The sequence below is a fragment of the Giraffa tippelskirchi genome, chromosome 1, assembly GCF_054371585.1.
Source record: "Giraffa tippelskirchi isolate mGirTip1 chromosome 1, T2T-mGirTip1v1.2.pri, whole genome shotgun sequence".
Taxonomy (NCBI): domain Eukaryota; kingdom Metazoa; phylum Chordata; class Mammalia; order Artiodactyla; family Giraffidae; genus Giraffa; species Giraffa tippelskirchi.
In genome coordinates, this window is record NC_137275.1 from 68286502 (window position 1) to 68292501 (window position 6000).

At 37.3% G+C, this 6000-nt stretch overlaps 1 long non-coding RNA gene across 1 annotated transcript in view; it reads right to left on the reverse strand.

Annotated features, from left to right (window-relative positions):
* LOC145527854 (uncharacterized) overlaps positions 1-3884 on the reverse strand; it is a 122001-nt gene extending 118117 nt beyond the window's left edge. The window contains exon 1 of the long non-coding RNA XR_014069964.1: positions 2686-3884. This is a non-coding gene — a long non-coding RNA (uncharacterized LOC145527854). The remainder of the gene's footprint in view (positions 1-2685) is intronic.
* Between the last annotated feature and the right edge of the window lie 2116 nt (positions 3885-6000).

Below are 6000 nucleotides of genomic sequence, written 5' to 3' on the forward strand. Positions count from 1 at the left end.
AATGCGAAGTCAAGTGGGCCTTAGGAAGCATCATTACGAACAAAGGTAGTGGAGGTGATGGAGTTCTAGTTGAGCTATTTCGAGTCCTAAAAGATAATGCTATTAAAGTATCCCACTCAATATGCCAATAAATTTGGAAAACTCAGCAGTGGCCACAGGACTGGAAAAGTTCAGTTTTCATTTCGATCCCAAAGAAAGGCAATGCCAAAAATCTTCAAATTGCCACACAACTGCACTCATCTAACATGCTAACAGAATAATGTTCAAAATTCTCCAAGCAAGGCTTCAACAGTACATGAACCATGAACTTCCAGATGTTCAAGCTGGATTTATAAAAGGCAGAGGGACCAGAGATCAAATTGCCAACATCTGTTGGATCTTAGATAAAGCAACACAGTTCCAGAAAAATATCTACTTTTGCTTTTTTGACTATGCCAAAACCTTTGACTGTATCGATCACAACAAACTGAAAAATTCTTCAAGAGATGGGAATACCAGACCACCTGAGCTGCATCCTGAATAGTCTGTATGCGGGTCAAGAAGCAACAGTTAGAACTGGACATGGAACAATAGATTGTTTCTAAATTGGGAAAGGAGTACATCGAGGCTGTATATTGTCACCCTGCTTATTTAACTTATATGGAGTACATCATGAGAAATGTTGGACTGGATGAAGCACAAGCTGCAATCAAGATTGCTGGGAGAAATAACAGTAACCTCAGATACTGACACCATCCTTATGGCAGAAAGCAAATAAAAACTAAAGAGCCGCTTGAGGAAGGTGAAAGAGAAGAGTGAAAAGGCTGGCTTAAAGCTCAACATTCAAAAAACGAAGATCATGGCATCTGGCCCCATCACTTCATGGCAATGGGGAAACAATGGAAACAGTGAGAGACTTTATTTTCTTGGGCTCCAAAATCACTGCAGATGGTGATTGCAGTCATGAAGTTAAAAGACGCTTGCTCCTTGGAAAAAAAGCTATGACCAACCTAGACAGCATATTTAAAAGCAGAGACATTAGTTTGTCAACAAAGGTTCGTCTAGGTCAAGGCTATGATTTTTCCAGTAGTCATGTATGGATGTGTGAGTTGGACTATAAAGAAAGCTGAGATCTGAAGAACTGATGCTTTTGAATGTGGTGTTGGAGAAGACTCTTGAGAGTCCCTTGGACTGCAAGGAGATCCAACCAGTCCATCCTAAAGGAGATCAGTCCTGAGTATTCATTGGAAAGACTGATGCTGAAGCTCAAACTCCAATCCTTTGGCCACCTGGTGCTAAGAACTGACTCTTTGGAAAAGACCCTGATGCTGGGAAAGATTGAAGTCATGAGGAAAAGGGGATGACAGAGGATGAGATGGTTGGATGACATCACTGACTCGATGGACATGAGTTTGAGTGAGCTCCGGGAGTTGGTGATGGACAGGAAGCCTTGCATGCTCCAGTCCATGGGGTTGCAAAGAGTCGGGCACAAATGAGCCACCGAACTGAACTGAGGGTGGATTTATGGGGGTTTTTGGGACTACAAGTTAGGCTGCATTTACTGTTTGCTTTATCTGTAGTTATCAGAGGCTATAATTTCCTCTAGCATTTTTATTGTTTGTTTTCCCTTTCATATTTGTATTATCTTAGAGATGTCTTCTTAAATAAAGCTTTCAATGTATATGTGTGTGTGTTAGTCACTTAGTCATGTCTGACCCCATGGACTTTGAAACCCCATGGATTGTTTCCCACCAGGCTCCTTTGTCCATAGAATTCTCCAGGCGGGAATAATACACATTTTGCAAAGTGGATTGCCATTCCCTTCTCCAGGGATCTTCCAGACCCAAGGATCAAACTCAGGTCTCCTTTACTGCAAGCAGATTCTTTACCACTGTGCCACCTGGGAAACGCTTTTCAATGTATAATTCTAGCCATTTAATCCTTTGTTGCTATACAGGAGCCCTACTGATATGGTGGTAAGATATGAGGTAGGGGAAGTATTCTAAAGCCCTATGAGCAGGTCTCAATCTCTTAGTCAGGTTGTGCCCATGGGCTGTGACCTTTAAAAATGCTTCCCATTCCCACTCTTGAGTGAGACAGCAAGTTTAGAGGGGGCTATTACTGGGTATTTCCCTTCCCTCAGGTAAGTTAGGCTCTGGTAAAATCCCAGCCTAACCTCAGTGAGACTGTTTTCCTTTGAATAAAGGTCTTACTGAGAAGGATAAAATTTTCTGGGTATATATGAAAATGATTGCTATTTCCTTGCAGTACCAGAAGCACAAGGAAATTTTTCCTTGAATGTCACTCTGCAAATCTGGTAGGGTTCCTGGATGCAGGAATCATAGATGTGTAGGGGCATCCCTGAACCCTCGTGGAATATTTAAATCTCAAAACTGTCCACATGAAACTACAGCACTTTTGAAGTTTCAGTGATACTTTTTTCATATATTGATTGCTCATATACACTCAAAGCTATTTTGAATTATTTTATGTAGTCTCATTAATATCTTCTATATATTTTTCTAGATATTCTATCATTAGACTTTAAAGGCTTCTCAGTAAATAATCCTACAACTCCACTGTATGAGACAATCTATGGTCTTTCAGAAAGATCTGAAATCAAATTCTCTCATACTTCCACCCAAAATCATTCACTTGTAAGGTACCTTTCATCCTTCAAAACTGTAATAATATGTATACTTTCACCTGAACAAAAAGCTTTTTGCAGAAAAAAGTTCAATAATCATATTCTCATCTTATCCTGCAAGACAAAGGAAAAAGAGTTGTATATTCAGTAGGTCTACTGGTTTTTATTTATTTTTTTAAATTTCACTTATGAAATTTGATTTTGTATTACTCTAGTCAGGAACCAGGATCATAATGTATATTCATATGTAATGAACTTTATTCAGTGGTGGAATAGCCAATAAAACTATTTTAAATGGTCCTGTCATATGCAACCATATCTCCTAGGTCTTTTGGAGATGCAAAATCATAAGATTACCCATAATTATTTTGGTGTTTTTGCAGTCTTATTAAGTGACCCAACATAATCAGTGGCATTTATCAGTAATATAAGACACTCAATGTCAAGTGCTCATTTATAAATGTTAATTTATAAATGCGGGTAGGGATGTATTCAGAAGGAATTAATGTTTAAGGAGCCGTGAACTTTTGACATATGCATTACAAATATGTAACTTGGTACTACTTGATGATTAGGCATTTGTATCCCAAGTATACTATAGAGGCAATGGAGGCTAAGAGAGGATAGGTCTCATGGACCAAGTATTTAAACTATGGCTGGTTCATAAGATGCATCGACCTTAAAAACAAATGTTAAGGGATCTTATTTGCAAATAGGGTCAGTGCAGATTATTAGTTAAGATAACTAGTTGATAAATTCATACTGGAATAATATGAGCCCCTAATCCAATATGACTTCTGTTCTTATAAGAAGACGCCATGACAATACAGGGACAAACAGAGATATCTCTGTGTGATAACAAAGCCAGAGATTAGAGTTATACTACTGAAAGCCAAGAAATGTCAAATATTACCAGCAAATCACCAGAAGCTAGAGAGAAGTGAGAAAAGATTCCCCTACAGTTTTCAGATGGCGTACAGTCCTGCCAAAATTTTGATTTTTGTACTCATAAACTAAAAGAAATGTGAGGTAATAAATTTAAGCCACTCAGTTTGTGGTACTTTGTTATAAAGCTCTAGCTAACTAATATAACAAGTGATGAGTGTATGTGTGTGTGTGGACATGTGTGCTCAGTTGATTCTGACTCTTTGCAACCCCATGGACTGCAGCCCGCCAAGCTCCTCTGTACATGGAACTTTCAAGGCAAGAATACTGGAGCAGATTGCCATTTTCTTTCCCAGGGGATCTTCCAAACCCAGGAATCAAACCCATGTCTCTTGTGTCTCCTGCATTGGCAGGAAGATTCTTTACCATCCGAGACACCAGGGAAGCCAGAGGAATATGTAGTAATGGCTTAATGGGGAATGTGCTCTCCAGACTGTGTCCTTCATGTAGGGTGTGTGAAAAGTATAAAGATGAGTAAGAAATATATTATTGCAGGTTACCAATATCAGGTCATTGGTTCAGTTCAGTTCAGTCGCTTGGTTAGACCACAGCAATAAATTCCAGACATATGGAACTATTCCTGAGGAATATGATTAAGAAGTGAAGACAGAGAACTCTGGTAAAGTTGTGAATATAGCTACCAGTTGATCCACTATAACCAAAAAGAGATGTCTATGTAATAAGGAAGAGAGAAACAGGTACAGACGATTCTTGATATTTGTGGCAGTGCAGAACCATAAAAAGGCAATGCAGACTGAAACCCTGCAAAGCAAACAATAATCGATGGAAAATTATAGCTGCTTTGTAATCTTTAAAATATTTTTGTCAAAAAATTTTAAATTCTTACTGTCTATTGTAGATGTACAGAGGAATGAAAAAGAAAAGCTATAATAAACTAGTTCTCATTTAGTACAGTGTAATTTTAAACATTGGAAAGACAGAATTAAAGTGTTTTATTTCTTTGTATTAAGAATAGCTTGAACAGTGCTTTCCTTCTTGTCCTATAATTTAAGATATGAAGTGAACATCTTTTCTATGCCTTGGCAAATAGCCATATACCTTTCTAATTTTGGATCACCTTCCAAAATTTTACCTTTTGTGCTCTCAATGTCATGAAATATCTTTGAGATGTTCTTTAATGTGAAGTTTCTTCTGGCACTACTTTTATGGGATATGGTGTTCTTTTTCATTATAATCATCTTCATCATGTATGTTGATAATTTCATCTTCACTAATTTCCCCTGACTTCTTATCTAGAATCTTTCAAATAGTGACAGTGTCTATATTCCACAGTCAGCAATTTCTTCTATACTCCATTTAAATTTGATTGCAATTTCACTTCCAGTGTTATCACTTCATTTCTTTGCTGTACTTTTATCTTTGTTTGCCAATTCTCTTTTGAGTATTCATTTTTGTAAAATGCCACATTGCTCTATTATTGGAGGACAAGAAGGTAAAACAACTCCATGATTTACTGTCTGCAGGTAAACCAGCAATGCTCATGGGAACAACCACCAACAGACTTTCAAAGAATTGACATGATTGGTCGTTATGCAAATCTTTTATTCATATGGTGATTTGTGGACTGAAAAACTAGTCATTGAAGTCTATACTTTATGCAATTATTCACAATTATATGCCATAATAATTAAAATTTATAAGCCATGTTGTTGGGGACTGTTATTTTTTAACTAAATCATGGTGACTGAAGTTCATGCATATTGGAACCATCAAACAGAAGATTGCTTGCATATATCCAACTAGGAATTAGAGGATACATAGAAGGGAATGAGGTGAGAAGAGAAAATAAATGCATAGGACATTCATTTACAAAGTGATCAGCAGATCAGAAGCATTGGGGTTATCTGAGAACTTGTTAAAAATGTAAATCTAAGATCCCACCCTAGACAGACTGAATCAGAAATTCCAAGAGTGGTGTCTAGTCTTCCGTGTTTTAGTAAGGATTTCAGATGATTCTCATACTACAAATTTGGGGATCATTGAAAAAGAAGATCTGGATTGGAATGATAGAGAGTGAGAAAATGGGGATAAACCCCTTATTTTAGAGTTGAGATGAATCATCAGAAGCTCTTTAAGTTTCTATGACTGCTATGTGAATAGGCTCTTTCAAGTTTATACTAACTAGAAATCCAATTATTGGGAGAGACAAGCATAACTGTCTCAAATCTTTGTTGTTCAGGCCACAGAAGATTATGGTTAACAGGGGATATTATCTAAAAGGCCACAACAGTCACACTCCCAGTAACTAGCAGAGAAAAATTTTAACTTTAGGTCTTGCCTGAAAATTTTATGCTCTCTAACTTCTATCACACTGTTTACTCTTGGCTTCAGGGAAACCCGGTATAATGAACACTTTATTCATGGGTTCACATTCAAATTTCATCACTTAATGTGTGTATGGCTTTGAG